The 21,274-nt window shown below is 41.2% G+C and overlaps 1 protein-coding gene across 2 annotated transcripts in view; it reads left to right on the forward strand.

Annotated features, from left to right (window-relative positions):
- Nucleotides 1-21,274, forward strand: part of LOC102913188 (serpin B9-like) — a 76,078-nt gene that overhangs the window by 34,354 nt on the left and 20,450 nt on the right. The gene's annotated exons all lie outside the window — the stretch shown is intronic.

Raw genomic sequence — 21,274 nt, forward strand, 5'->3', positions numbered from 1 at the left:
TCCAGGGATGGACAGTACTCCAAAGTATAGAGTAGTAATATGTCCTCCACAAAGAACTGACATGACATGGAGTGCTCAGTGAGACACTGCATTTAACATTGGTGTGTTAGTCAGAGTACTCTAGAAGAACAGAATGAATATGTATTACTAAGGGGATTTTATAGACTGGCACACATAATACAGGCTGAGTAGCCAGACAGTGGCCATCTGCATGTGGAGAAACTGAGACTGGGGTAGCTGCTCAGTATGTGGTTGGAGACCTTACCAATCTCAATCTGAAGGCCAAGAGGATTCTAGAGGGACCCTAGTCTCAGTCCACATGAAGGCCAAATCCATTGGGTTCCAACGTCAGCTGAAAATGGCAGGTGCCATGACTTGAACAGACCAGATGCACTCACCAGTGAGGACTGAAGGCAGGCAGACCAAGCCGTGCTGCTTCTCTCTGTCCTTTATATCGGGGCAGCACAGAGAAGGCGTTGCCTACTCAGGGGAGCGTCCTCTCCATTAGTTACTCTTTCTGGAAAATGTCCTCACAGACCTGCCCAGAGACATGTCTCTCAGTTTATTCTAGACCCAACCAAGCAGGCAACCAACATTAACCACACCAAGGGGGTAACGAACCCTTTCCATGCCTTTCCGCATTTCCTGCTTGTTTTGTTCTCCATCCTGGACTCACTTTTTCTGCTTTTCCCAAACCTGCTTTCCTGGAGAGACTTGAAAGTCTTTCACCATCCTCATCTTGGCCATGTTCCTCCTGTGTCCATGACCTCCAGTCATACATGGATGGTGTTGTGCTGTTTTGATTTGTTTTTTAATATGTTAATCCACATTTAGCATATGTGAAAATATGATGCTTGGATCTGCCCAGATGTCATATCAGCTTATTTCTCACATGTGTATAACATGAAACTGAATGAAGTCTCTGCTTCCTCAAAAGAAAAAATTCCAGAGTTGCTGTCAGGTGACTCAATTGATTCTGAGACCAGGCTGGTTCTTGTCAACGCCTTATATTTCAAAGGAAAGTGGCAAAAAGAGTTTGACAAAGAATGCACAAGGGAAATGCCCTTTAAAATAAACCAGGTAAGGAACAGTGTCCAAAGGTTCATGACAGTGTGGTGGAGAGATTGAGTGGAAGGGTGTAATTGTGATTGTGTAGCTCTGGGGCTCAGTGGTAGAGATTGCATATCTTGTGTGGGGTGCTGGGCTTGATCCTCAGCCCAGAAAGAGAAAATGAGAAAGCACAGAAAACCATCTGAAACATATATTTCTGAATGAAAGGCTAATCTCAGTAAAAAATGATAGGAATAAACAGTATTTACTCCCTATATTTTTTTTACATCCTGTTGGTGGCTCTTACAGCCTCTGATAATTTCTCATAAAAACCATCATTTCTATCTCATTCTAGAAATTAAAATTTCCATAACTTCAAGAATGCCAAAATTTAAGGGAGTACAATATATGTATGAAACATGATTTAGAGTAGAAAGGAATATACAAACATTTACTTGATAGAGTAATTTTAAGTAAAATAAGCACTTTAAATTATTAGCCAATCTATCATTAGTAAGTAGTATTAATAGCTTTCTAATATTGAAACAGAGAGAATAAGATCTCAGTCTTGATTAGAGTATATTTGAGTTAAAGTAGATATTAGAATAGTTTGCCCAATATCTACACAAATATAATTTAATGCAGTTTGAAGATATATGAATGTTACAATCCCCATTTCTTTTTTATTAGCAGTAGTATTTTTAAAACTTTGTAAAAGAAGTGGTTCTCTTAATTGGAAATTTAATCTTTATTATGGATTTTCTCTATCAAATTTTGATATTTAGTGTACCACTGTAATTAAAATCTTTCCATGTGTACCACTTCTGTATTTAAAATATATCATAGGTCTCTCACGACTGAAAGAACTTGAATAAAATACAGGAAGATACATAAAGTTCTTCCAGATGGCCACTAACTTTTAAAGGGTTGACAAGAACTGTATGATTATGATGGGTCATCAGACTGTAATGCATCACAGTGATGCATGGAGATCAGTCCAGAAGGTCCCCAACCCATAGTTGCCACGGACTGGCCCACCGGGAGTACCACGACTGTAGGAGAATCAGGGCTTGGGTAGTCAGGAAGGCAAGGATTCAGCGACTGACAGACAGACAACACACTCAAAAGTGGTTTGAATCTGCTGCAATTTTACTTCTGCAAATCAGTAGTTTATATACAGAAAAGAAAACTATCAAGTCATACAGGGAACAACAAGAGCTTGGCAATAATTCAATTACATCATCTTTTTTAAAAAAAATCAAGCACACAGTTACTAATCGGCGCTAGACATATCCCTTCACCCACAAGAACTTTATGACCCAAAGAGCAGTCTGTGTTTTATAAACTTAGTACAGTCCCTAGACTTGTGAAGGCTTCTTTGCGGTTGCGGCTGTGTCCTTCATCTTTATCTCAGCCGCTCTCTAGTTTATTATTCATTTTTACTTTTCTGGTTCTCATGACCCATTTAGCCAATTTGGATGCTGCAGATCCTCCCTAAGTCTTTCTTCAGTTCTTTACCATATATCTCTTCTAATATAAAACCTTTTTACCTGTTGGAATATGGACACTTTTACTTTTACACCTGTAAGGGGAAGGGGTTCTGCTGTAGTCCTTAAGTTTTCTATGCTGAACTTCCTCAACAGGGGGGCCCACCATCTGCCTCCTATGAGATAATGTTTTCTGCCATAAATCACTTTAGTTGGGATTCCTAAAGGATTCCTAGTGGGTAAGTGTTCATTCCCTAGAAATGCCTGAACTATTATACTTTCTATTTTCTAGCGGCTTGAGGCTTGAGGTCTTTAAGAAATAGTTCATTCTGCTATATCTAAATAAGGTCCATGTCCAGCTTCCCCTTTCCTCCACAGTTCACAACCCAAGCATTCATTAATTTTGGCTGTGTTTTATAGATTAATTAGAACATTATCAGAAAAGCAGTTATACAGAACCCATAGCCCAGAGAGCTCATGATCTCTGAAGCACGTCTCCTTCGAGAAGGAGGCATAACACGGGCACTCTGCCAGGGACTTCCAGGGAGCTTAGTCCCGTGGGACACGTATCTCCCATCCACTATTATTGACATAATTGTTCATGTCACACGGACGACACTGGAGTTGGTGTGGCACGTAGTAATTTTACTGGGGTTTTCCTTCTCCCTAATGGGCTATTAGGATGGAGCTCCGCCCTAGTCTGTGAGTGTCTGTGCTCTGGAACTCTCTGCTCTGTGGTGGGTTAGAAGGTTGTGACCCATCCTGAATCTCTGAGCATGTGTGCTCCTGTTTCCAGGCTGTTTTCTGAGAGGATGTACCTGTCTGTAGTCCCATTCACATGACTATGACAGTAATCCAGTCTATTTGAAGAAAACTTTTCTGTTAACTATATGCTGTTTCCTTAGATATAATTGTAGATCAAAATCCTGCATCTGATACGATGGTCATCTTTCCATTAGTGTAGCAAACTATCTGAGATAATCAACTTAAAAGAGGAAATGTTTACTTTGCCTCATGGTTCCAGATGTTGCGGGCTGGGTCAGTTGGTCCAATCACTCTGGGTTGTGGTGATGCATGGTGGAAATGCATGGTGGAGGCTTGTTCACCTCACAGCAGTCAGGAAGCAAAAGAGAAACAGGAAGGGGTTGTAGTGCAAATATCCCCCTTTAGGGGTTCCCCCTCTGCACTACTTATCTTTCTCCCATTAGACCCTATTTTCTAAAGGTTTGGCCAGCTCCCAGTAGTGCCACCCTGTGGACAAAGGCTTTGGAACATGAGCCTTTGTGGAACATTGGACACAACTAATACTTAAATATTAAAAATTAAGCCGGGCGGTGGTGGCGCACGCCTTTAATCCCAGCACTTGGGAGGCAGAGCCAGGCGGATCTCTGTGAGTTCGAGGCCAGCCTGGGCTACCAAGTTAGTCCCAGGAAAGGCGCAAAGCTACACAGAGAAACCCTGTCTCGAAAAAAAAAAAAAAAAAAAAAAAAAAAAAAAAAATTAAATGACCCATTTCTTTTTCTGGATAACACATCATCTTTCCCTAGTATATTCCTGTCCTGGATATTGTTTGTCAACTTGATGCAAGTTAGAGCCATTTGAACAGAACGAATCTCCACCAAGAAATGGCCTCCATAATATTGGCCTAGTGTAATGAGTGTTTCTGTGTCTTCCATCTAGCTCCCAAATAATGACATGGAGACTTTTATTAATTATGAAAGCTCAGCCTATAGCTTAGGCTTGTTCCTAACTAACTCTAATAACTTAAACTAATCCATTTATATTAATCTATATTCTATCACGTGATGTTACCTCTCTTATATCTTGCACCTCCTGTTTCCTTTCTCTCTGGCTAGCGACTCCACCTCTTCTTCTCCCCAGAATTCCCTCTCTCTGCCCAAAAGTCCTGCCTATACCTCCTGCCTAGCTATTGGCCATTTAGCTATTTATTACAATACATTTTCATACAGTGTACAAATATCTCATAATAGCCTAGAGGCAGGCCTGTTGGGCATTTCTTAGTTAATGATTAGTGTGGACCCAACCCACTGTGGGTAGTGCCAACCCTGGGCAGGTGGTCATGTATTGAGAAGTGCTGGTAGCAAAAGGCCATGGGAGTATGCAGCAGGTGACAACTAGTGTTCAAAAGGTCAACCTATCAGAAACAAGGGTTCTGGTAGAGGACTAAGCCATCATGCAAGGCATGTTGGAGTTATTGCATTTTGAATGAATTGGCTGTTTCTTGTTGTAAACTTCTTGTATAGTTGGATGTTTCTTGGGTCCCACCAGGCCCCCATAGTCAGGACAAATGTCTCTCACCCACAGTCCCATGGCCTGCTTATAAAATATTCATTCAGAAGTTTATATTAATTATAACTGCTTGGCCACTAGCTCAGGCTTATCACTGACTAGTTCTTACACTTAAATCAACCCATAATTATTATCTATGTTTAGCCACATGACTTGGTACTTTTTTTTTCAGTTCTGCCTTGTCATCTTGCTTCCTCTATGTCTGGCTGGGAACTCTTGACTCAGCCCTTCCTCTTTGTAGAATTCTCCTTGTCTGCTTGCCTGCCTATACTTCCTGCCTGGCTACTGGCCAATCAGTGTTTTATTTATCAACCAACCGGAGCAACACATATTCACAGCACATAGAATGACATTCCACAGCATTTTTGTGCAATAACAGCTATCTCCCTATTATCATGTGTCTTCTTGTAATGTATATATGTAATCTCATGATTATACCTCAATCTTATGGGCACATATATTTGTGGGTGGTCAGGAGGATGACTTTTCATTTAGTTGTATAAGTTGGATATATAGAAAATATACTAAGATATGCTTTGTAGCCAGATCTATTGTCCCATGAGACTGTAGACACTTAAAGGCTGCTTTGTTCCTTTTGCTCAGACTGACACAGAAAATAATAATCTTGCCTCAGTCTAACATAAACTGCCCACATTTAGCTCATTTTTACCTCAGAGCAAGTTCAAACTAAACTAAAGGCCTTTGTAAATAGATCGTAAGTTTAAAACTTAGAGTTATGCACAAGGTCAGAGTCACAGATGTCTACCAAAGTTACTAACACAAAACACCTTAAGAAAAGCCTGCCAATTCTTCACTTGTTAAGTCTGTTGAGAAAAGCTGTGTCTCATAGTTTGTGTCACTGGGCACTACACCCCCTCCATCTGGTCCTGAGACCTTGGAACCTTTTGCTACCATGGTAATGGCTCTGTTCCTTATCACCTGTTTTAGGAATGTGTTATGAACTTGAGAGTTTTGAAACTTTTCTCAGGATTGTAAGGAGTCTCCTGTTAGAAATGTATGGATGGTCAGGCAAGAGAGGAGCTAAGAATGAGAGCTGAAAAGAAGCTGTAGACATAGAAGCAGTAGAACAAAGAAGAGCAAAGAGATCAGAGGCAGAAAGAAACTTACTTAGAATAATAAAGTGGATGGACTAAAAGAGCACTGAATGTATAGATTCATTTGATATCCCTCAGAATAGATTCCTAGCTGGCTGTACATTCTTTCATGGACTCTGAAAGTCCTTCAGGACGGGCACCCGAAAAGCTTTTGTTAGTCATGAGCTGTATAAGAAAGCAGGCTAAGAAAGCCATGGGGAACAAGCCAATAAGTAGCACTCCTCCAAGGCTTCTGCATGAATTCCTTCTCTGACTTCCCTGTTTTATGCTGTTTTGCTGTATTGAAAAGTGAAAAAAAAAAAGAAAAAGAAAATCCAAGCAGCTAAAAAAAAAAATAGAATATTGACTTCATTTAAATTCCTAAAACTTTTTCTAAGATATAACCTCATCTCGAGAATTATATAACTATTATATAAGTTTTCTATACCTCAGGATTTATTGGTAATAGTTAAAACTCTCCAAAATCTGTATCAAAAATTGACTTAAACCTTGTAGCACAGGGTTGATGATTAACAATATATACATTGGTAACCTTACCATTCAAGTTGTAAAAGAGCACATAGGCAGCATCACTACCCAAAATAAAACCAAAAACCTAATCCATCAAAGTCTACTGATGTAGGAAAGTCCCCAAATATACTAACCTTGAATTTTCAACCACTGTAGTTTCATTTCTGGCTAACTGTTCTTCTTAACTGAAAAATGTCAACCCAAAACATGGGTTTTATGCTTAAAAGCTTGTCCTGAGAAAAGCTTTGTTAAACTTTCATTATTTTAATAAACCAAGCCATACAAGAAACTGTGATATTCTGTAAAGTGCCTTATGAAAGGATCAAGAAAATAAAATTTCCAGTCTCTTAATGGAGTGTATTTATGATTTATTCTAAAAGAGCTTCAATTCAAGAATTGCATTTTTTTAAAGCTAAACATAACAGGCATGTGGTGGTTTGAATAAGTATGACTCCCATAGACTGGTGTGTTTGAATGCTTGGCCCATAGGAAGTGGCACTACTTGGAGGTATATCTTTGTTGGAGTAGGTGTGTCCTTGTTGGAGGAAGAATGTCACTGTGGAGGTGAGATTTGAGGTCTTATATGCTAAAACTGTGCCCAGTGTGGCTTACAGTTTCTCCCTGATGCCTAAGGATCAGCTTCTTCTCCAGCACCATAACTGCCTGCACGCCACCCACCATGATGGTAATGGACTAGATCTCTAAAACTATAAGCTAGACCTAATTAAATATTTTCCTTTATAAGAGTTTCGATGGTCATGATGTCTTTTTATAGCAATAGAAAACCTAAGACAGAGTTAGTACCAGGGACTGGAGTATTGTTTTGACATGCTTTTGTTTGGAGGAAAGTGAACTTCAGGAGTTTGGGTTAGAAAGGCAGTTGAACACTTTAAGTGGGGCTTAATGGGCCATGCTCGTAGAAGCATGGAAGACAGTGGTGCTGAGTATGATTGAAGCTATGGAGGCCTGACTCAAGATGTTTCAGAGGAGAAGACTTTTAATATGTTGCCTAGAGATCAATCTTATGATATTTTGTTAAAGAATGTGGCTGCTTTTTTGCCCTTGTCTGAGAAGTCTGCCAGGGAGTTTTGCATTAATTGCATTAGCAGAAAAAAAGTTTAAAAAAAGCTTAGTATAAACTCTATCATATGGCTACTACTGTTTACTCTTATGTAAGTCTACAAAATGAAAAGGAGCAAGCTGAGAAAGAAAAAAATACAAACTGTACAATTTGAGCAGGAAAGGGGCACCTGGAAGTTGAATGGAGCTAAGTACTGTGTTCAAGGAGATAAACAGATTTAAAAAATGGAATAAAGGGAGGGAAGACCACACCTAGCTAAGCTTTCAACTTGTGAAAAGGAATTAAAGAAAAGTGAATAGGAGTTAAAGAAAAGATTAGGGTTATATCTGGTGATGCACAACTTTAATCCCAGCACTCAGAAGGCAGAAGCTGGTAGATCTCTGAGTTTTAGGCAAGTCTGATCTGTAGACTGAGTTCCAGGACAGCCAAGCTTAGGCAGTGAAGATAACCATCAAAAACAAAAAAATGGACTAAACCTTGAAAACTGTAAGTTACCCAATTAATTGCTTTCTTTTACAAAAGTTGCATTGGTCATGGTGTCTCTTCACAGCAACAGAAATCTTAACTAAGACAATGTACTGTGAAATGATATAGGTTACTTGAATTATCTGGCTTGCATTGGTTCCCTTTGCCCCATGAAGACCATGGCCAGGGATGAGGAGATGCTCATGGGTGAGAAAAATATGTTTTTTTGAACTGTCTTCACCTAGTGTTTTCAAAAGGTTTAAGGCGAAGGTGCCGTTGGCTTCCAGCAGAGGATCCATGATGATGAGCCTGGAATGGGGGATTAAAATCAATGTCATATAAAATCCAGGCTGATGGGTTAGCTGTGTCTTCACTCTTGCTCACACAGTGATGCTGTGGCTCAGCACCCACAACATGAAAGGTGAAGGTCACATACATTAAATGATACAGCCCTGCTGGGAGCAGACAGGCTAACTCAGGCCCAGTGCCTTGCCTTTTTACTGTACAAGAAGTCATTCCTTACATGAAGAGCCAGGGGTCATGTGAGAGGCCAAGAGGCAGCAGTAGAGTCACCAGCCTACGAATCTACAGATGCAGGAGAGGAGGCTGGAAGCACGAGACTGCAGGAGCAGGGCCTGTCTGCTCTGATGTCACCCACAAATAGTTACCAAAGTCCTGTTTCTGCAGCCTGACAGCCTGATCATTCTCAGAGGCTTCCAATGACTCCCCTGAACAGTGTGTGAGAGCAGGTAGAACAAGAAAAGGGGAAAGCACGTGCCTACCAGCAGGGGAAGGGAACCCACCTCTAGGGCGTGTGAGGAGACACAGCATGCAACCTGCCTCTTAGAGCTGATGTCAGACTGATGAGGTCACTGAAGAAATAGATCCAGGTCCCAACCCTTGAGCATTCATACTCCTGGCCTTTTACAAAGGCCATTAACTGGTACTTGTTGTTTTGTTTCTCTTGATGCTCAGAACTGTGGTGGTATTGTGTTCCCCAAAATATTGTGCACACTAATAATCTTATCTGGGGTCAGAGAATAGGACAGTCACAATATTAAACATAGAGGTTAGGCAGTGATAGCACACGCCTTTAATCCTAGCATTCCAGAGACAGAAATCCCTCTGGATCTCTGTGAGTTCAAGGCCACATTGGAAACAGCCAGGCATCGTGACACATGCCTTTAATTCCAAGAAGTGAGCCTTTAATCCCAGGAAGTGATGGCAGAAAGCAGAAAGATATATAAGATGTGGAGGACCAAAAACTAGAAGCATTTAGCTGGTTATGCTTCAGGCTTTCGAGCAGCAGTTCAGCTGAGATTCATTCTGGATGAGGACTCAAAGGCATCCAGTCTGAGGAAACAGGATCAGCTGAGGAATTGGCAAGGTGAGGTAGCTGTGGCTTGTTCTGCTTCTCTGATCTTCCAGCATTCACCCCAATAACTGGCCTCAGGTTTGATTTTATTAATAAGAACTTTTAAGATTCATGCTACACAGAACTGTTCTCAATTGGCTATTGTGGATCTTCTTAAACCAGTTACTTTGTCCTGAGTTGTTGGTCTCAAACATCTTGGCATTGTGACAGCAAAATGGACTTACATGTTATGCTCAAAATCTCTAGTTCATGGACATAATATTATTCATCTCCAGGTTTCTGTTAATAAAGGGTTGTGAGTACAGATGAGTGTGAAAACCCAACTGCTGCTACTGGGCACACCAGCAACAAGCTGAGAAATGCACAACCTCCACAGCCCAAATGGACCATTCAGTAAAAGGTCACCTTGAAAATTTCCACACACTTGACTCTCCTGATACACAATGGCATTTGGAGGCATTCACTGGGCTCAACAAGCTACCCTTCAAGTTTCATTATGCAAGAAGTGTGGCAGCAGGCTGGGATGCATGGTGTTAGAGAGGTAGCTGAGAGCTCATATCTAGTTCACAAGTTGCAGGCAGAGAGGGTTGTGGCTGGCATAGCATTCTGAAACCTCAAAGCCAATCCCCAGTGACATACAACCTCCAGCAAGTTTCACCTACTCTAACAATGCCATAACTCCTAATCCTTCCCAAACAATACCACTAACTGGGGACCAAGCATTCAGACAGATGATCCTATGACTACCATTGTCATTCAAACCATCACATTCTGCTCCGAGGCAACCATAGGCTCATGGTCATATTATAATGCAAAATGCATTTAGTCTAACTTCAAAATTAACGAAAGTCTTTCACAGTCTCCATACTGTTTCAAAGTCCAAAGTAACATGTCTCTTCTGAGACTCAAGGAAATTTGCTAACTATAATCCCTTGTAAAGGCAAAGCAAAAAGGAAATTACATACTTCACTCATATAATGACACAAAATATAAATTACCAGCCCCAAAGGGAATATAATGAGGAAGTATTAGATGAAAGCAAAATTGAAACCAAGTGGGAAAAACGCCAATTCTGCAACACCATGTAGGATGTTAAAAGGTTAATGCTCTATTCCTAATAGCAAGGAAATGGGGTCAGTATCTATGGCCATCAACAGATTAGTGGATAATGAAAATATGGTGTCTTAGCCTTGGGGGGGACATTCTCATTCAAACCACTACATAAAATGGGAATAGTGAGAAAATTATGGACCAAAGCAATAATGAAACCTAGAGGGGCAATCTCCATCTTGCAACTCCACCTGTGATGTTCAAGAGTTCATCAGACGGCTCTCCTCTTCCAGATTTGCTGAATGCAATACACTCCCCTCAGTGGCTTTACTTTGTCCAGGGAGGAAGTTTCCACAATTGCTGTACTCCTGTATGCTTAAATCAAGAACCTTGTGGTCAAAGCTGCCCAATTCTGCTGACTGCTGCAGCTGGAACCTGCCCACCCCATCCCTAGTATTATATTTCTGTAAACTTTCCCTTGTCCATGTTTCTTTTGCTACTTAAGCTTTCCTTTATTTCTCTTTCACAATTTGTAAGCTTAGCTGGGTGGGTCATACCTTGAGGATACCATTTCCTTTATTCTATTTTGAGTCATGCCTTTCTTTAAACTTTTCATTTCTGGGAGCACAAGACTGGCATCCAACATGTAATTTTCTGGTTCTCTTTTTCTCTGCAATCTGTAAATTTTGTATTTCTCTTTGGTGTGCTTGTTCCTTTTCAATGAAGATCTGCATAAGTGTGTGATGACTAATAACCATGTAACATAGTCAAAATGGAGATCTGCATAAGTGTGATGACTAGTAACCATGTAACACAGTCAACATAGGCTGTCTTGAAACCTCCTCTGCCAATGACATAAGTCAAAAATTCTTCAATTTAGCCTCCTGCAGATTCTTAGGACAAGGGCAAAAACATTTTTTTTGGCCAAAATATCTCAAGAATGGTCTTCAGGCCACTTGTTAATCTCCATCCCCTCTGAAACCTCTTGTGAGCTGAGCCTCCATAACCCAAATTTGCTCTCAGCACTACTGCCTTCCATTCTTCCATGTTCTTACTAAGATGACACATTAAACCCTATTTAAAACATTCTACTGCTTTTCTAGTCCAAAGTCTCAATGACTTCCATATTCTCCAACAAACTATGGGCAGACTTGTCACATCAATATCCCAGTCCTTGGTATCAACTTCTGTCTTATTTACTGTTCTGTTGCTGTGAAGAGACCCAAGACAAAGGTAATTTATAGAAAAATTAAATATTAAATATTAAATTGGAGGCTTGCTTACAGATTCAGAGGGTTAGTCCGTGATCATCAGGGTGAAGATCATGGCAGCAGACAGGCTGGCATGCTGCTGGAGAAGTAGCTGAGAGCTCACATCTGATTCACAAGCTGTAAGCAGGGAGAGTTTTATAGTTAGGGTTTTTATTGCTGTAAGAGACACCAGGACCACAGCAACTCTTATAAAGGAAAACATTTAATCAGAAACTTGAAGCATGATCCTCAATAGTCTCAACAATAAAAACCCTGAGTCAGATATTAGGTTGAAAGCTGAAAGATCAGAAAAGCAGAGCATCCAGCCACCTAGAGACTTCTTATCTCTACAAAATCTCAGACGAATGGGGGAAGACCCTATCTCCACCCACCGTATATTCCTGTCTCCACCTCCCAGGTGCTGGAATCAAAAGCATTATTTTCCCAAGTGCTAAGATCAAAGGCACGATCATCCCTAGTGCTGGGATTAAAGGTGTGAACCACCACTGCCTGGCTCTGTTTCTCTTTTAGACTGGTTTAATCTCATGTAGCCTGGAGATGTAGATGTAACCAACCGTCTTATTAAATAAGAAACACAGACCAATGTAAAAGAGAAAGCCGAGAGGTCAAAACTCAGAGCTAAAATCTCACCCTTCCTCCTGCGGTGGTCCTGGCTTCCCAAAAGAGGGGCTGGAAAGATGGCTCAGAGGTTAAGAGCACTGACTGCTCTTCCAGAGGTCCTGAGTTCAATTCCCAGCAACCACATGGTGGCTCACAACCACCTGTAATGAGATCTGGTGCCCTCTTCTGGCCTGCAGGGATACATACAGACCATCCCACAGGAAGGAGTGGCTTTGAACTCCTGATCTTCCTGCTTCCTCCTCCCAAGTGCTGGGATTAAAGGTGTGTGCCACCACTGCCTGGCCCTTATGGTTAACTAGTGGCTAGCTCCAGCCTCTGATCTATAGGCAAGCTTTATTTGTCAGAACCCAAACAAAATATCATACAACAGGGGCTGACTCACAGTTCAGACATTTAGTCTACTATCATTATTGTGGGAAGCATTATGGCATGCAGTTAAACATGGTCCTAGAGAGGTAGCTGAGAGTTTTACATCTAGATTGGCAGGTAACAGGGAGAGAGAGAGTGATACTGGGCCTGGTTTGAGCATCTGAAACCTCAAAACCTACCACAATGACACACTTCCTCTAACAAGGCCACACATACTCCCATAAGGCCACACCTCCTAATAATGCTACTCCATATGGTCCTATTGTGTCCATTTACATTCAAACTGCCAGAGAGAGAGAGAGAGAGAGAGAGAGAGAGAGAGAGAGAGAGAGAGAGGCAGGCAGAAAGACAGACAAGACAGACAGAGAATGTGACTAGCATGGATTTTAAAAACTGCAAAGCTCAATCAAAGTGAAACACATCTTCCAACAAGGCTACACCTACTATGGAAGTCATACCTCCTAATCCTTCCCTAAGAGTTCCACTGACTGGAGACCAAACATTCAAACATATAAGCATATGGGAGACCATTCTCATTCAAACTACCACATATGATATACATGCATAATAGAAGTTTATTCTGTTATAAAGGCAAATTAATATTTCCCCCAAAAAGCAGATCTCAAAACCACTGTATTAAGCAAGGTAATCCATTCTCAGAAAAAAAGAAGTATATTTCTTCTCACGTTGATCCTGGCTTGAAATATAAATGTTTATGCATATAAATAGGTTTAAATGTGGGTAAATCCAGAAAACAAAAACAAAATAAATAGAGATAAAGAAGCAGATAAAAAGAGGTGCTAAGGAGGTGGGGCCTCAGAGACACTTGTGGTGAGAAAGCATAAAGGAAACTGGAGGAACTTTGTAAGGAGAATGGGTGAGAGAAGTGGAGGAGATGGGGAAGAGGTGATTCTATTCGAACTTTGCTGAAAAGAACATAATGATATCTAATGCATTGTATTCAACATGGTGCTCTATAATGCACTGTATGATGCTAACTTAAAAAGAATATGGAGTGGGAAGTGGAGGAAGACAAATAATAATATGTGTAAGAAAGATGTCTCTGTGAGAGTGTGAAATGGTATATTGACCTTAGAAACCAGTAAGGAGGTCATTAAGATGTTAAACAGGGAGTTGTCCTAGTGCCCAGCTGTGCTGGCTAGTGTTATGTCAATTTGACACAGTTATGGTAATATTTCAATTGTACTGAAATGTGATTTTATTTGTATGTTAATAAATAAAGTTGCCTGGGGATCAGAGCTAATAGCAAGCCATTGTAGAAGCTGAGCGGTGGTGGCGCACGCCTTTAATCCCAGCTCTTGGGAGGCAGAGCTAGGCAGATCTCTGTGTGTTCAAGGATACAGCCAGCATGGAGACACACGCCTTTAATCTCAATAACAACCATAGAAGACCTGGAGGTCTGTACAGACAGGCAGTGACGAGGAGGTCATGTTGTTGGGTTTACAACCAATGAGAGGCAGAATAGAAAGTCTATAAAAAAGACAAACAGACAGGAAGTAGGTCTCTTGCTGAAGAGGGCAACAGCAACAGTGAAGGGTAAGGTTTTTAGCTCTGACCTCTTGGGCTTTCATCTCTGCATTGGCTCTGTGTTTCTTATTTAACAAGACTGTTCATCTACACACAGTCTAGAATTATTTGAAAGGAAAAAATGTTATTGAGAAAATGCCTCAATAATATCTGACTGTAAGGTATTTTTTTCCAGAGCTGAGAACCAAACCCAGGGCCTTTCACTTGCTAGGCAAGCGCTCTATCACTGAGCTAAATCCCCAACCAGTGATTGGTAAGGAAGGGCTCAGCCCACTGTGAGTAGTGCCATTTCTGGCTTGGTGGTCTTGTGTTCTATAAGAAAGCATGCTGAGTAAGGAGCACCCCTCCATGGCCTCTGTATCAGCTCCTGCCCCAGGTTCCTGCCCTTTTGGAGTTCCTGTCTTGACTTCCATGATGAACTGTGATGTGGAAGCATATGCAAAATAAACCCTTTCCTTTCCGAGTTGCTTTGGTCATGGTGTTTCATCATAGCAATAGTAACACTACTTATAACACCAACAGCTCATTTTAGGTATGCTTCAAAGAGAACAGAAAATAATTATCCACACCAACACATTTGCACAGTGTTCACAGCAGCATTATTCATTAATAACAAAAACATGGAAACACTGTAAGTACCTGCAGCCGAGTGAAGAAATTAGACAATCCTGGCTCTTTACCAAAGATGAAGGAGGGAAGAAGGGAAGTGAACAAAGGGGAGGAACAACTGGGTTTTGTTTTCTGGTAATAAGAGAGACCTTCTGGGGAGCACTTGCGCAGTCCGTTCATGGCCTGTCATTTCCTGTCAGACAGCTGTGTGGTATCATCAGCTTTGAGGTGGGATGGAGAGATCAGGCAAGTCCAGGTCACTAACCTTGATTCACAGTTTTAGAAGAACACATTCCTCGGATGACTGACAGTCTACATGCAGAGCTGAGCAGAAGTATCTAACTCAAAGGTCAAGGCAGGAAAGGTTTCAGACACAATGTGAAGACCAAGGCTTTGCTCCAGTCACCCAGTGGATGTCTGAATGGGCAAGGAAGAGTCAGTGTTTTCAATACATCAGTGACCAGGTCCCTGGAACCCACATGGCTGAAGTGTTCTCTACAGAAAAGCAATTGGAAGAGTAGTAGCATATTGTCTAGCTAGTGACCTCCAAACTGAGTGAGGTTTAAGTCCCCTAGAATGTGTGAAGATGGAGGTTTGATTTAGTTTTTTCCTCAGTAATAATACTAGCTCCACCAGGCAGAAAGAACTAGAAAGCAGTAGGAGTTATGCCATACTGGTGAATGTAGGTGGTTCTCTACCAATCCATGGGCTCTAACCCTGGTTTTATCAATGGGTTGCTACCTGTAAATTCTGAAGCAGGCTTAGTCTCGTAACTTCGCAGTGTTAGTCAGTTCTCCAAGCCTACAACAGAAGACCCCACTAATTGATTTATAATGTGACATTGTTTATTTGGTCTGACTTTGGAGGTTTCACTCTAAGGTTTACTGGTGCCATTGCTTTTGAGCTGATGACAACATGACATATCACAGCAGGGAAGGTGTGGTGTAGAAAACTGCTTTGTTCCTAGAAGCCAGAATATGACCAGCAGGAAGGTCAGGTGGCTGCAGGAAGTGCTGGGTAGTAAGCCTTTAATAGAGGGAACTTCGTTTATATAAATAATGTTTACCTCTTGTCAAAAAGGCAAAGGAGATTGCAGGTCACTATTTTCCCATAAGTAATAGTTATATTTTGCATTATACTTTTGAGTTTATTATAGCTTCTTCCTCCTCTCTCCCTCTCTCTTCTTCTCTCCCAATCAATCCTTCTCCCTTTATCAGTTTCAGTCTGTCCATCATCTGCACCCAAACCCCCTTTTCCCCTTGATTCACTCTGTCACCCCAGCAGGGCCTCAGCTATCTGGCTCTGGCCACTGGGCTGCTGGCAAGTCCCTTTTCTTCAATCATTATCTGAATCAACGCAGTTATTGCCTGCATTTATTTATCATTTTCTTCTACATTACTGTCTTGTTTGCTTCGTAGCCTCTCTTTTTGATTCTAGCATGTCCCTTTGCTGTGACTCAAGAACTCATCCTTCAGATAGACCAGTTTTTACAGATACAATTCTGTGTGCAACTGAGGTTTAAATTTAAATATCTATTTACCTAGATATTGACATATAAAATTCCTTAGTTCAGGGAAACCCTTTCATGATACAACATGCAAGGCTGAAATAAATGTTGCCAGGCAATACACAGATGTAGCTGTATGATAGGTAAGTTTCTTGGTAGATTCTAGCCTTCTGAGTCTCCAGACTCCAAGACATCTGCAAGAGTTAAATACTTTCTTGTCATTAGTGCTACTACATTTAAGCCCAGGTCTTACATCCCACTGGAGATAATTAACAAATAGTTGTCAGGCTGTCTTTCCTTGATGTTTCTTTGTTGTTTTGTTTGTTTGTTTGTCAACTTGACACAAACTAGAGTTATCTGGGATTAGGAACCTCAATTGAGAAAAAATGCTTCCATTAGACTTCCTTAGGAAAGTCTGTAGTGCAACCATTATTATTAATGATTGATGTAGAAAGACACAGCCCACTATGGGTGGTGCCACTCCCTAGGCAGAGTCCTGGATGGAGGATCAAAGCAGGTTGAGCAAGCCATGGGGAGAAAAACAGGAACCGGCACTCCTCCATGGCTTCTGCATCAGATTCTGCCTCCAGGATCATGCTTTGAGTTCCTGCCCTGATTTCCCTCAATGACAACATGTGACCTGGGAGTCATAAGCTGGAGTAAACCCCTCCCCTCACACAAGCAGCTTTTGGTCATGCTGGTTTTTTCACAGTGATAAAAGCCCTCACAAAGGTGCTGTCCTTTAATGAAGATACAGAGGAATCCAGAAACAAAATGACACGTTCCCAGAGAAGACTGTTGGTGAGAAGCTGTGTTTCTGGTGAACTTGGGGTTTCACAGGAAGCATGACTACGTGAGGCCCCACCAGTGCTATCACTATGATGGTTTATGTGCTTCCCTGGTTCTGAGGCCAGCAATGCTGCTCCAATGTTCTGATCTTGAAGTTATGATTCTTAGATAAAAACCATGTTATATTACTGTCATGAGCCCAGATTCCTGCTCCTCTGGACAATACTGGGAAATCTCAGAAAACATGCTTTCTCTTTAGCCTTGGTTTAAAGGTCATCTTTGGTTTATCTACCATGTGGAAAGACCCTTGAAAATCAACCAGAGAGGAAAGCATTTTCATAGGTTGTGAGTGGAGTGGTTTGGCTCCAATTTATTAAGAGCACACATCTCAGGTATGTTAAAGTATGGCATAAGCTGGTCATGGTGGAGCACAACCATAGCACAAGATAGTTGAGGGCTTTGTTTTGGGATGAGGCCTCTTTGTGTCATGTAGGAGGCTTAAACATTGAACTCCTGATTTCAAGGGGCTACTCTTACTGAGTCACTGGGACTATAGACACCTGCTGGTGCTCCACCCTCAGGTGAAGGATTCTTTAAGGCAAAGGCCTCATGAAGGAAGTTGGGTCACTCTGTTTAAGGAAAATAGTAATAAAGGCTTAGGTAATGGTTCAGTAGGTAAGAGCTCTTACTCTATAAGCATTAGTGTCTGAGTTCAAATCCCAAGCTCCCACATAAGAAGCCAGAGTGTGACCACAGGCATATACCCCTTATCCCTGCACTGTTTGGGAGTGAAGACAGGAGAATCACTGCCAGCCTAGCTCCAGGTTCAGTGAGATAACCTGCCTTAATAAAATAAGGTAGAGAACAGGACATAGATGTTCTTTCCTGGCTTCAGTACATGCACATAGCACCTCCCCAAGTACATACCTCCCTACATATTTTAAAATATATTTGGTGCAAATTCTTAAAATTGCATGACTCTGTACACATCTACCTATGAATTCATACAATTAATGACATATCGAGGTGACTTGCCAGGAAAATGTATAATTCCTTTGCTAACATTATCTTTTCTAATTTCAGCATTCACCACAAAGGAATGAGCTAACACTCCTTTTAAATTGGTCCATGGGAGTACTTCTCAATGATGCTGTTCAAAACAGGGTACAAGTCCAGAAGACAACTCCTAAAAGCAATGCTAAATCTCCAGTAAGACTAACATTGAATTATTTACCAACCTATTCTCTTTCCCGGTAATGTTTGATCTGCTGGGGAAAACAGACAGATGCAACCTAGGTGGTGGAGCTGCCTGATACAGGTAGAGAGCTGAGCATGGTCATCTCCTCGGGACAACACTCATTTATCTGTGATGAACCCTGAGCAAAGTGACAGAAAGTCTGTGCTTTTCCGCTGGCGCCATTTAAGAGCATGTCAAGAATTTCCAAACTTAGAGTGGTCACCAGAACAGGCTGAGGATTTCTTAGCTGAAATTCTTGACACCAGAGTATTGTGTGTTGTTGGTTGTTGGACTTTTATCTTTTTCTATTTTTGTTTATCTTTTCTTTCCTTCTTATTTTGTGTCTGGCTGTTTGGCTGTATGACTATCCCTGGAGTCCTCCTGTTCTTCATGTTCCTTGAACTCTTTTCTGTCTTTTCCTCCTTCTATTTATTCTCTCTGCCTACCAGCTCCATCTATCCTTTTTCCTGCCTTGCCATTGGCCATTCATCTCTTTACTAGACCAATCAGTTGTTTTAGACAGGCAAGGTAACACAGTTCCACAGAGTTAAACAAATGTAACATAAAACAATGAAACACTTCTTTGTATCATTAAACAAATGTTCCACAGCATAAACAAATGTAACACATCTTCAAATAATATTCTACAACAGTTGTGGTTTCTAGATTTTTTTTGAGATATTGCAATATTTACATATATCTATGAGTTACCTTGGAGTCTTAATATGAAATTAATTCATGTTTCACATAGATCCTGTGCACATAGTTGGTGGTGATATCATATGGTGTTTTAATAATTTTTAAAACAAAAATGATTTAGACTTGGTTTTTGACTTGATTTTGTCTTTCAGAGAAGGGATGCTTAGGCTTCAGTGCAAAGTATCTTTGTTGAGGATGGGTATGTATGGCCATTTAGCACCTTAGTGTAGAACTGCCAGTGAGGACCAATGTTGATGCTTTCAAGAAAGAGTTCCAAAAATACATAAATACCATTCTGCATTCTGAAGGGAGGGGCAAGTTGGGGTCCTCATAATTATGGGATGTATTAGCATGTATTTGAGTCACCATGAGCTCCATTGTGTCCCTCAATATTCATCTTTCAAAGTCCAAATTCCTGGAAACTCATGAAGGGATTGCATTTGGAGATGGTCTTGGTGGAAGTGATTAAGTTTTTTTTTTTTTTAAAGGCAGCATAGAGGGGATTCATCCAACACAAGTAGTGACTTTACAAGATCATTGACCCTCACAGTGTTCCAGAATTTAAGAATCAGCATTGTTCCTGGTAGGACCTGCGTCCAGCACATCACAGCACAGGACAAGGATTTCCTGGGTTCTTTGGTAAGTTCAGAGGTTCTTGCCATAAAGCCAAGTTATGAGTGCTGCCATGCCTACTCCAGAGAATTAAGAGAGGCCAGCAGAGCTGATGTGCAGGAGGCTGTGTGCTGCCGAGACAGAAGCCAGGCCAATCCTCACAAGAGGCATCTTAAAAGTACAAAGGGATGGCATCAGCTGAAATGCTGCCACAGGGATCAACCTAAAAGTGATGCCTTAAACCAAACTTCCCATTCCCCTGGAGGATAGGCGCTACAGACCCTGGTTTCTAAGTGGCATTCTGGACTCTGCTATCTTATGGATGATAGGCTGGCTAGTTTGTGTCAACCTGACACAGTGCTCCCACCAGATTTGCCTGTGGGCAAGCTTTGTGATGCATTTTCCACATTGGGAATTGGTGGAGGAGCACCTGGGCCATTTGCTTCTATTTGTGCATGTGCTTCCTTCCTCATGGTCATGGACTAACAGGTCAGAGAATGAGAACTCTGGATACACTGTATACATACAGACGGACACAGGACAAGGAGAGAGATAAGGGAACCCCTCTGTGTCCTTTCTTTTTTCCTTATGGCTAAATAGGATGAGTGATGGGTCGCACAGAACCGAAGCTAACTCCAGGCAGGCAGGCAGCATGGTTCAGGAGGATAGGCAAAGATCCTGGAGGCTGTCCCCATTCTGAATCCCTCAATTGTGTCCTTCCCTCTCTTCCTGTTAAAAGATTCATAGAGGGTTTTTTTTGTCTTGTTTTGCTTTTTTACCACTTGTGGCTTGTATCATTCTGAGCCATGACTTTTCTATTTTCCCTATCAAGTTATTTCTCTGGCATACAGTGATATGCAGGGCACAAATATTAATCTGACCAGTTAATCATAAAAAACTTTACAATTAGGTATCTAATTTAGTGGCCCAAGCCTTTGTACTCAGGAGGCAGAAGCAGGCATAACCCTCTGAGTTCAAGGCCAGTCTAGCTGGCCTACAAAGTGAATTCCAGGCTAGCCAGGGTTACATAGTGAAACACTTCAAGAGAAACAAAGAATATATATATTTATAATGCATTTTTAAAAAAATTGGGGCAGATAATACTTTTTCACCATCTCTGTATCAGGTATTTTCCAGTTCCTCTACTCTGGTGCCAAGAAAGCAGGAGAGAAAATGAAAGTTTAGGTGTATTTTTAAGAAAAACATCTACAGACCGCCTTGGACCAGAATTCACTGACTAGTTGCATGGGTTCCTGGTTTAGCAATGGGGGAGGTGTTGGGGACACATGATGTCATCTGGATTTTCAGATTTGACTCTGCTTTTCCACATAGAAAAAGCACTTACATTTGAGAAGTTAAGACTCTGACAAATATAGGAACAGCAACAAAATAAAGTTCCCATTCCCTTTCCAGGTAAATTTGAGAAAACCAGATACGAATGATGTTAAAATTCTGAATCTTTCTGCCTCTACCTCCCTAGTGCTGGGATTGTAGGCCTGTACCACCATACAGCTTAGAAAGCTCTGGAGATCAAATTCAGAGAGTCTGCACATGCTACGTTAGCATTGG

Source organism: Peromyscus maniculatus, chromosome 5 (genome assembly GCF_049852395.1).
Source record: "Peromyscus maniculatus bairdii isolate BWxNUB_F1_BW_parent chromosome 5, HU_Pman_BW_mat_3.1, whole genome shotgun sequence".
Classification (NCBI taxonomy): Eukaryota; Metazoa; Chordata; class Mammalia; order Rodentia; family Cricetidae; genus Peromyscus; species Peromyscus maniculatus.